The sequence below is a fragment of the Chamaea fasciata genome, unplaced genomic scaffold, assembly GCF_029207755.1.
Source record: "Chamaea fasciata isolate MVZ Bird 193981 ecotype frontalis unplaced genomic scaffold, bChaFas1.0.hap1 SCAF_2, whole genome shotgun sequence".
Taxonomy (NCBI): Eukaryota; Metazoa; Chordata; class Aves; order Passeriformes; family Sylviidae; genus Chamaea; species Chamaea fasciata.
The window spans coordinates 75,878,635-75,889,947 of record NW_027094087.1 but is presented as its reverse complement, the minus strand read 5'-3'; the positions used below and the strand labels follow the sequence as shown (position 1 = coordinate 75,889,947).

Genomic DNA, 11,313 nt, shown 5'->3' with positions numbered 1-11,313 from the left:
TAAGCATTAAGAAAGAATGTGAAGGACTGCATAATATTGAGGACAAATTATTGGGGTTCCCAATACCTCTGAGGGTCCAGTCCTTGCAGAGAAATGACTTAAATTAATTAGCTAGACAGCATGATCGAATACGTCTTGAAAAATCAAAAAGGTTTTAATAAGGAAAGAAAATAATACAAACACAAAGAGCAAAGCTGAGCACAATATAGGGACAGGTCCCAAACATTTGTTTCAACACCCTGAAAATGCATGGAGCACCTTTGCTCTCTCTCTTGCCTACTTAACAATCAAGGATGGTTCTATTGGCAAAGGGTCAATAGAAAGAGATACAGGCTTTAATGAACAGTGATAAGGTCCAACAGGTGCTTCTCTCTTGGCACTGAGCCAATTACTGTCAGGACAGCAAAGAAGTTTCTGGGTCTTTTACCTTATAAGAAACACGTGGGGTAAGTCTGAAACCTTTCCCTAAATGGAAACACCTGCTGGGGTTGTGGGGTGCATGCCAACAACTAATAAAATAGAAAAATTAAGCTCTTTCAGCTAAAAGTTTTAGTTTTGCAGCCTCATGAGAAACAGTGAGTGAACAGACAAGTCTGGCTGGTAAACAGAACTCTCTAGCTGTGGAAAGAATTGGATGCAACACAGGGTAGCCTTGCTCTAAGATCTGCCTTTCCTGAAGCAGTAGGACAGTTAGATACTTCTTATTCTTGAAATGATGGCTTAGTGTTGCCCTTGACTTTTACAGCTTGCAGACATCATAGGATCAAAAGATCCTGAAATCAAGCAATTTGGCAGGGGCATCAGGAGGTCCCCAGTGCAATTGCCTGGTCCAAACAGGGCTGGCAATAATTTCAAACCAGGTTTCTCAGGACTGTGTCCAGCTGGGATTTGTACATCTCCAGGGATGGGACCTGCACAACCTCTGTGGGTGACCTGTTCTACTTCTTGGATGTCTTGAGGGAGAAAAGGTTTCTCTTACCGCGATCTCCAAATGCTTCCAACAAAATTTGACAGGATGGAATTTTAGGTTTTTGGCCACAAAAAGGCAGTGATAGAGGCAATAACGGAAGACACAGGCATTTTGAAACACCATCAGGCCTGTGGGCCAGCTGAGCATGCAAGGTGAAGACTACAGACACCAAGAATATGCAGACACCGACAGACTGGCTCAAGCACTGCTTGGGACTAAGAAATGTTTCACAAGAGGTGATTATTATGCCTAGATCTGCACTCTCATCTACACTTCCACTGAACATGCTCAGTGTTTGGTAACTGTGCTGGACGAGGATGTCATATGCAAGACTTATTCTTGTCTTCCAGTGAAAGGACACAGGGGCAAAGGCAGTCCATGGAAATCTTAGCTTTTTGCCTGAGCTAATCTTCCCACAGCATGAAACATTAAAGAAAGAAAAATAAAACACACCAAGGCTAACATTTCCTATCTTGTTGTACAAGGCCTCACAAGTATTTTTGGCATTATTCAGTGATTTTGTTGTTTTGCTCCAAGAAACATTTATGAAACGTGAGGGAAAATAAATCAGGAACAAACTTGTGTCTTTGGAATATACACATCTGACTTGCAGAGCTGTCAGGAAGGGTGTGGATCTGTCCAGCATGCACCCATCTACCCTGTCAGGTCCTGCAATCACAGTGCTACTCCCATGGGGGCAAAGATTTTATAACAAGAAGTAGAGGTGTTGGCATCCACTACATTTTAGCAGTCTGAGTTTCCCATTGAGTGCAGGAAGGAAGTGCTCAGCACAGGAAGGGGAATGAATAGCCGGAAGAACACATGGTGTAGGTGCCTCAGTGGTGAAAACTGCTAAGCTGCCAATGCTCACAGGACATCTGCACCCTGGGAATTTTATGCAGAATCAAAGGAAAAGGAAAGCTTTTGCCAAAGGAAAAACTGTGGGTGTGAATGACAATACATGCATGTGTTTTTGTGCATGTTTTAAATCACCTTGATGACAACTGGTGAATGCACTTCAATGGCAGGCCCTTAAAATCTCTCAACTGCAAGTATAAAACCTCTCTGTTGGAAAAAGAGGGGTGCAACACAGCAGGAAGGAAGTATGTGGCCAACAAAGTCAGATGATATTTATTGGGGGGATTAAAGGCAATTAGTATCGGACCCTCACTGATGCTCATAACATTTTTGAAAACCTCATACCAGTCAACGTGAAATCTGGCAATCTGACAGATAACATCTTTGAAGTCTTCAGTTATAAGGGATCCAAAATATAATGACAGAGTAATTTCAAAGTCATTCTTCGTACAACATGAAAATTGTTCAAAACTGTTTATAGGGAGATTACACAATGGATCACACAGAATTTGTGTAAAAATACAATATCATCTCATGTTTCTCTATGACTGCACTAGTATTTATGCAAAAGACACTCAATGCTGGTTCAAAAATTCCAAAGGTAAAGTACCATACTACTGCAGGCAATTGTTTCAGTAGCTATCCACCCTCACACAGAATTACTTTTTCTTCACTGCCACCCTGGACTGGCATATCTTAAGCTATGCTGATGCCAGGAATCTCTTCCAAAGAATGGGATCATGGCTATCACCTGCTTCTGTTTAAATATGCACTCAAATAAATTAATTAGAGAGAATCTCTAAAGCCTCCAAATTTTGCAAGGCATACCACAACATCTCCCAGTACTCAATTTATTCCTGAAGTTATTTTCCAGCCATTCACAGCTTTTCAAAATCTTTTCCTGAACTACAAACATTAAATCTGAGATGAAGAATTGAAGTAATTGATGCCATTTTAATATTACAATTGAATTACAATGCAAGAACAATATCCAGTCTTACTCCAACATACCACACCAGAGGAGAAAATTGTTTCTTAGACAATGAATTTAAAAATAATTTAAAAACCTCTATCTCTTATACATTGACAAGAACTCATAAATAAAATGCAGAAAATCCTTCATTCATGTGTATGAGGATAAGCTGGGACCCTTGACTTCACATGCTTGGTCTCTCCCTGACTCCCCATATGCCCTTTGTAGCATGTACAATTTCCATGATGCAGAGTGCTGAAACTAGTACCATCTGGCATCCAGTCACACGGTAAACAGTAATTTCAACCCTTTCTTTAGACAATGGTGGTTCATATCAGCTCTTATTCAGGAATTTAGAAGTCCAAAATTAATGCTCACTCTCAAGGTCGATGTTACATTATTTATACCAGAAAGAGTTAAGGAGAATAGATTGTTTATGACAAACAAGGTGAAAGTCGTTCATGTGAAAATGGCAAATACTGAAAGCATCAGGTAGTGAAACAGGACAGTTACACAATCATTTAAAAAGTTCTATTTACTAAACAGTTTGAGCCTGATTCACCATTACAGTACATAATTGCTCATATCTCTAGGTTTACATCTTTTATCATCATGAGAAAGTAAATAATGCCTTCAAATGAGATCTGAGATGAAGTTCAGTGTTGGAAAACATTCAAGTTTTTTTCAGCCTCATCTAAACATTTCCCTCTTGAGATAATAACTTTCCTACCTTTTCACAGAACTTTGCAAATATTTAATTCAAAATCAAATCTGGAATACTTATGCTTTTGAAAGTGCTTTCTTACCAAAAAAAAGAGAAGCCTTGAACCAGCTTGAAGATCACTGCTTCTGAAACAGAGTGGAAGTCCATGCAGTCCAGTCAGCACAAATCAAAACCTTTTGAAGAGAAGATCAAGCAAAACATGCAAATACTGGCACTACAGGAGGTCTCTGCAATCATAAAATCATAGGGTTGTACAATTATTTGTATTGCAAGGAACCTTCAGAGATCATCTAGTTCCAAACCCCATGTCATGAGGGCACCTCCCACTAGACCAGATGCCCATTTAACCTGGCTTTGACCACTTCCAGGGATGGGGCATCCACAGCTTCTCTAGGCAACCTGTTCCAGTGTCTCACCACTCTCACAGTAAAGGACTTCTTCCTTAGAATTAATCTAAACCCTCCCCCTTTAAGGTAAAAAATGGTAAAAAAACCATTTTCCCTTGTGCTGTCACTACCTGTCATAATAGGGTCATAGCAGGGTCTTTGTAGCAAGAGCTACATGCTGGAAAATGGAGTAATCCCATAGAATCTTCAATGTCCACACCGTGATTACACCAGCACCTCTAGGTGGGCCATGCTCCCTCCAATTCACTGTGCACAGGCAGTGAAACCCCTATTGTAAGACAGACAAGAATAAGCACTTCTTCCATCTCCAAAGGAAGAGGAGATTTGTGCCAGACCCTTCTTGAGAGCTGGCCATCACATTCAAGGAAGTGCTGGTCTTTCTCCTGCTTTATTGCCTGGTTATTTGGGGACTATAAAATGCTCCAGATCACACAGCAGGCTGGGTATTTTTATTAACCATAATCAAAAGGAGCACATAGTTTGACATAGGCTTCTTCATTCAAATAATCCTGGAACAGTTAAGGTTGGAAAAGATCTCCAAGATCACCGAGTCCAACCTTTGATTAAACACCACCATGTTGACTAACTTCACACTAAGTGCCATATCCAGTTGTTTCTTGAACATCTCCAGGGATGGTGACTCCTGCACCTCCCTGGGCATCCCATTCCAACATCTAATCACCCCTTCAGTGAAGAAATTCTTCCTAATGTCCAACATGAACATCCCCCGGAACAGCTTGAAGCCATTTCCTCTTGCCCTAACACTGGTTGCCTGGGAGAAGAGGCCAATCCCCAGCTTGCTACAGGCAGCTGTAGAGCTCAAACTGTAGAGGTCCTTTCAGGAGTTGCAGAGAATGATAAAGACCCCCGTCAGCCTCCTTTTCTTCAGAATAAATGCCCCCAGCTTCCTCAGTTACTCCTCACATGACTTAATATCTAGACCCTTCTGAGTAAAACTCATGTTCCTTCTCTGGACATGCTCTAGCACCTCAATGTCTTCCTGCAGTGAGGGGCCCTGAACTGAACACAGAACTTGAGGTGTGGCCTCAGCAGTGATGAGTATAGAGATGCAATCACTGCCCTGCTCCTGCTGGCCACAGAATTGCTGATACAGGCCAGAATCCCATTTAGCTTTTTGGCCAATGGCACATTCTGGATCATGGTCAGCTGGCTCTTGACCAGCATCCCCAGATCCTTTTCTGCCAGACAGTTTCCCAGCCACTCTTCCCCAAAGCTGGAGTGCTGTGTGGGATTGTTGTAGACCTGGTTCGTGCCTGAGATATTTTGGTTTTCTGAAATTCTTTTCCCAGGGAATTTTCTGTAAACAAGAGAAGTGTTTTTGTAAACTGTACTTTGTTTTCATTCTTTCCCTAGGAGGCACTTGTTCTTGATGTCCCTCTGGTGTGACCAATGTGATTGAAGAGGTCTTCTTGTCACCAATCTTGTAAAAAAGTATATAAGGGAGACACATCCCAAAAATAAAGGAGTCATTTTCAGTCTTCTGAAGTTGGAGTCTTGTGTCGCTGTGGTGTACAACAGCACCAGGATTGCCGTGACTCAAGTGCAAGACCTGGCACTTGGCCTCATTGAACCTTCGAAAGTTGACTTCAGCCCATTGATCCAACCTCTCCAGATCTCTTGACAAAGCCCTTCCTCTGACCTCTGGACAAGTCAGCAGAAAAGTGATGGAGTCGTGTAACATGGTCAGGGTAGTTGTCTGTCGTTCATGCAGTCCTTTTCTCCATCAAAACCTGCCTCCAGCTGGGCTGCCCTCCCAATCACATGGTCTTAAATATCTCTCCCAGCCAGAAGACCCATTTGAACCCTGGTTCAAAGAGTCCTTGCTCTTCTCAGAGCCAGATCCACCCATGCAGAAGGGACAACAGGTCCCACCAGTCTCCCAGTTTGGAGAGCATGGGTACCTTTGCTGTCCTTGAGAGGCAAGGGTTTGGTCTCAGCTCACAGTATCCAACAAGCTCTCTGCAGAGAAGTTCCTACCAGTTCAAAACCCTGCTCTTTCCACATCCTTCCCCCCACCTCCCACCTCTCCTGTGCTCTGGGACTCAGAGGATGGGTATTCCTTTAGACAGGCACTGAGCTGGTGCTGCTGCCTCTCCCTGCCTGAGTGCTGCTGGCCTGCCTCCCTCACTGTGGGCTGGAAGCAACCCTAGCAAACCACTCCAGCCAAACTGGGCAGGTTACAGGCAGTCCCAGCCAATTTTGGGAGTGAAACAGGGTAGGTCCCCATGTCCCAAACACGTGTTGGAGGCCAGATGGGAGGACAGGTGAAACCAGGACAGCCCTGCCACTTGGGGACATGGTAGTTAGTCTGCAGGTAGGTGAGAGGGGACAGAGCTGCTCTGGCTTAGCACTTGGGAGCCCATGCTGTCATCACCTGGCAGAAACCTGGGAACAGTCAGAACGTTCCCACAACTTGCCTGATAGCCCATGGGGGCTTTCCCAGCCAGTCTTACTGCACATACCTGTGGAATTTAAAAGCAAACTGCCAGCTGGAGTAAGGTATTTTAGAAACCAGCTGTGAAGAGGAGAGAAAACAACACTAAGGGTTTATAGGTAAAATGCATATTTTGATTTAAAGGCAGGAACTTGGAGGGAGGGCAAAGTGAAGAGAGATGATAGAAGATGGAACAAATTAAACTTATCTGGGATGCATCCAACACTTCAGTTAAATCCACATGCTCTTTCTGCATGAAAATATCTCCTGAATTATAAAGGGTAAGGGAAGGAGGGCCCACATCTTGATCCCTAAGTATATCATTTGTGTCTTTTAAATCTAAGTCAGCTGAAGAGTTGAACACTGTGAGCCAAATTCTATTTAATTTATTCAGCAACACATCTGTGTGAAATATAGTCCAATTACAGGCACTGGGTTACTTTGCCATGGCTGCAGCCATTTGGCTTTTATTTCCAGCAGGCTGTAATTAAATTATCACAATGCAGAAGCAGACAAGTTTCCCTTATATGTGACTGCAATTAAAGACATGCAATCACAACATTTTTTAAAGTGACTCCAATCAATTGGTTACAGTAAAGAATACCATGTAATAAAGCAGTGGCTCCACCATTAAGACTGAAAGATTTCTATTTCAATAATCTAGTTCCCTTCTAGTACGAGTTCTGCTTTTGGATAATTTATTTAAAGTTCATTATGTGTCTACAGCATATATCATTTGCCCTCAGCTTGGGCTGCAGAAGTGCCATTATGGCCAATTACTTAGTGTGATAAAATCTGCCACAGTACAAACTGTTCCTTAATTAGATTTAAGTTTTGGCTAAATTCTATTTGTAATTCAGACAGCAAAATAACAAGGCCAACAGCAAAGACTCACAATCTTCTTCCTTTGGTCCCTGTTGTAACCTGTTGTAACCTTAGGGCAGTTCAGAACTGAAACCACACACCCATGTACTTTTCTTGCAATACTTGTCCACACTTTGTGTTTCCATAACCAGTGCAGGGCTTGGGGTGTGGTCTGGCTTCTGAGGGAGTTCCTTGACCTGCATCCAGCCATAACATAGAGCACATGGATAGTGAAGGCTCCAAAAACCTCTGAAAGCAAGTGGCTGCCAGTAGGGATCACATGGTTGAGTGCCACTGGTGTGCTTTTTGGTGATCCACAGGCATTTGCCCTCTGGCCTCTACGGTTTGCTGGTTGGTGGTGAACAAGCTGCTGACAGAATGAAAGTCTCACAAAACCACAGAGAAAGTGGTGCGTGGAGCAGCTCCCAGCCATGCCCTTCAGCTGGCTCAACAGCTGTGCACCGTGAACAGCGGGGTGGGCACAGCCCTGGTGCTCCCTGCCTGAGGGAGCACAGCACAGCTTATGTAGGCTGTAGCTGCTGCTGTCAGCCTGGTTAACCATTAGTCTCAGCAGAGGCTTCAAGTTTGTTTGGGAATGATGGCATTGCTGCACAACTGTGAATTTTCCCAAACCACTCCTGCAACATCCCCAGCCATGACAAGAGGTTTGAAACTTTTTTGCTCTTTAAAAACCATTGCCAGTGTTTGGCATGCATCTTTCCAAGCTCCAGCTTCAGTTTTCAAAGTATTTTAAATATATTTGAACCAAATGTTCTATACAAATTTGAATCTAAATCCTGCAACCTTTTTCTTCTCTCACAAGTGAGGGAAGAAGTTAGAGCAAGAAAATTCAGAGTGAAAAAAGAAATAGAAGCAGTGATTCAGTAGGATCCATTTTAACAGATCCAGGCCGCAGTAATTTAAAGACAGGCATCATCCTATAAGAAGCTACATTCCTCTGGAAAAAAATGTGCTAGATGTATTCATTTTCTTCCAGCAGAACATCTGCTCCATTTTAGAAGAGGGCACTTCCTCACAGAAAATGCATTTCCTGAATGCCATGTTAACAGTTATTTGCTATGTGCATCAGTGACCATCTCTTTTCTATTGCAGAGGCTATATGCCAGGCTGTCTTTATGTTCCTCGAATCCTGCTCATGTCCTATATTGTATCTTGAAATTGGATGCTTTAGAAAATTGGATGAATTTATTCTGATGTTTCAGAAAAACTCTGTCTAAGACTAATGTCAAAGCAAAACACCATTTAAAAATTTTGCGGGGATGGAAATTTACATAGCAGCTAACGACAAGCCTAAAAATAACTTATTTCTTGGCAACATCAATCTTGTTAATGAACTAAAATAATGAAATATTCCACTATCAGTGGTTTCCAAGAAGCAAGAAAAAAAATGTTAACCAACTCCAGTAGCAAAAAGAATGTGAAAGAATTTCGACATCCACCATGTTGTTTTGTTTTGTTTTGTTTGTTTTTTGGGGGGATGGGTGTTTTGTTTTGTTTTGTTTTGTTTTACTTAACCCACAAGGCTGCAAATGACTTTTATGGAACAGTTATGTTCTGGAAATTACTGTCTATACTTTTGGTCAGAAACACCTTCTTCTTCTCCATTAGACCCCTGGGGAGAGCAGAAAGTGAACTTTGTCTACCAGGGGACACACATCAAACACTGTGGGCCTTATATTACAGCTTCATTGTGCCTGTGTAGGCCCTTTCCTGGAATATGTATTTTAAAATAAAATCAGAACTATTTAGATTTGATAAAAAGCTTCTAGATTAAGATTGGTTCTTATCAACACAGCAAGGTCTTTCCTTATTCATAAAAGTCACTTTCATAGGAGCACTGATGAGCAACTGAAAGACCTGATTATAAGTTGTTTTTAATGAGATGTGAGGAGTCTGATCTGTCAGTAAGCACTAAACATTTCTCTATTCCTTAACAGCTAAGGAGAAAAGATGAATACAACAAATGACAATTTAGCCAACTCCATCACCCAGCAAGACACTGAAGGTGATTTTCCCAAATGCACTGTGTGGAAGTTGGTCTGAAGACTTTGTACCTCCACATTATGTGTAACATGATCTTCTTGGTGGGTTTCCCAGGAAGTTTCCACTTGTGTTTACAGCTTCAAGATGGGCCTTGAAAGAGCAACACCATAATCAGGCTGAACCTGGCACTCACAGATCTGCTCTACCTCACCGGCCTTCCCTTCCTGACGCACTACTGTGCTACTGGGGAGCACTCGATTTTTGGTGAATTCATGTGTAAGTTCATCTGCTTTGGCTTCCACTTCAAAATGTACAGCAGCATCCTTTTCCTCACCTGCTTCAGTGCCTTCTGCTACATGGTGATGGTTCACATGATGGAGCTCTCCGACATCCAGAGGAAGCGGTAGACAGCAGTGGCTTCCACAACAATTTGATTGATGTCACTGGAAGCTGTCAGCCCTGTCAGTTTCTTGATCTCTTCAAAAGGGACACAAAACATAAGGTCCTCATGCCTTAACCCCTTACCAGTTCTGAAAACCTGGGCACAATCAGGAGGCTGCTTACCAGCCTAGCCTTCTTCTTGCCCTTGCTCATGGTGACTCTGCGCTATGTGCTCATCATTTGCACCTTGGCCACTGGCCCCACACATGGGCTTGCTACAAACAAAAGGCTCTCAGACTTGCTGTTGTCCTCTTGGTAGTCTTCTATGTATGCTTCCTCTCCTTCTGCATCTTTTGGGTGGCTCTGTTGCCTAAGATCAGAAGAAAAACCTTTCAAACAACATGAAAGGTCAGGTTAACTACAGTTGTGTCCACTCAGCTGTCACATGGAGGATAAATCCACTCTGCCTGCTGTGTCTCTCAGCCACTGGCTCCACTCAACACATGTCGCAACCTATCGCTTTATGTCATGGTGGGAGACAACTTCCAGAAGGCCATGCTCTCTTTTTCAAGGTGTAATTAGAGCAAATACATCCGGGAGCAAGAACCACATGACCAAGTCAGAAATCATGTTAAAGTTGTGAAGGAGTCCCTTGAAGTAAATTCCAGCAACCCCAGGATGGCTTTGGTGTTCTAAGCTCCTGCAAAGACAGTTGTGGTGGTGTGACAGCAAGAACTGCAGCTGACTTTGCCCTCTCCCTGCAGGAGAGCACTTGTCAAAAAGCTGTCTTGGTAGCAGGTTTATATACACCTCTCTTAGCAACCAAAGAAAGAGAAGGGAAAAGACAAGATTGTAAGATACGTTGAAGGTGAAATTTAAAACCATCCAGCCAGATTGTTCCCAAATACATTTGGGAAACACAGGGTTCTCTAGCTCTGGGCTTTTCTATTGATTACAGAAACATGGAGAGCTCAGTCTGGACATGAGAACAACTCCCATTGATTTCAGTGTTGTCACTGATGTAGTGCTTTGTTTATTACAGCCTAAGTGAAAACAGCAGATATTGTCACAGTTGCTGAAACCACGGAATCGCGTACTTAGAAAGCTCCTGGATAAATCAGATGTTTTCAGATTGGATGGACCTGATGAACTTCATCATAGGGCACTGAGCAATTTAATGCTGGAATCTCAGAGCTGGCCTAGGGGAGGATGGGAAGAATAGGAGAGGAGGACATACATGGTGACTACAAGGATATATAAATATATATAATTGTATATGAGTATATGTATGTGCATATAAGTGTGTGTATATATATATATGGAAAAATGGAGAAAAAAAATCAATTAAATCATATTAGTCTGCAGAAGACAATTACAGACGAGTACCAGCCTGAATCTATCATCTGTGTATAATCCCAGATCATTCTGATTTCCTACTACAACAAATTAACAGGCTCGTACATGAAGGATACAATGACAACACATATCTTGACTCCAGAAGAAGTTTTGACTATCTGAGATGACTCTCTTGTGTGTAGGCTAAGGAAACAGTCTGGAGGAAACTACTTTTGCTAGTTTATGTTCAGAGTCAAGATATTAGTGATTTACTATCAGAGTAGGGGGAGCCACAGAGTGGGGATTTGGCCAGCCTGTCCTGGGTTCAGGGGTGTTTAGTGT

General features: G+C 42.5%; 1 pseudogene; it reads left to right on the top strand.

Annotated features, from left to right (window-relative positions):
* The first annotated feature begins 6,249 nt into the window (after positions 1-6,249).
* Positions 6,250-10,218, top strand: LOC136285769 (2-oxoglutarate receptor 1-like; annotated as a pseudogene).
* The last annotated feature ends 1,095 nt before the right edge of the window (positions 10,219-11,313 follow it).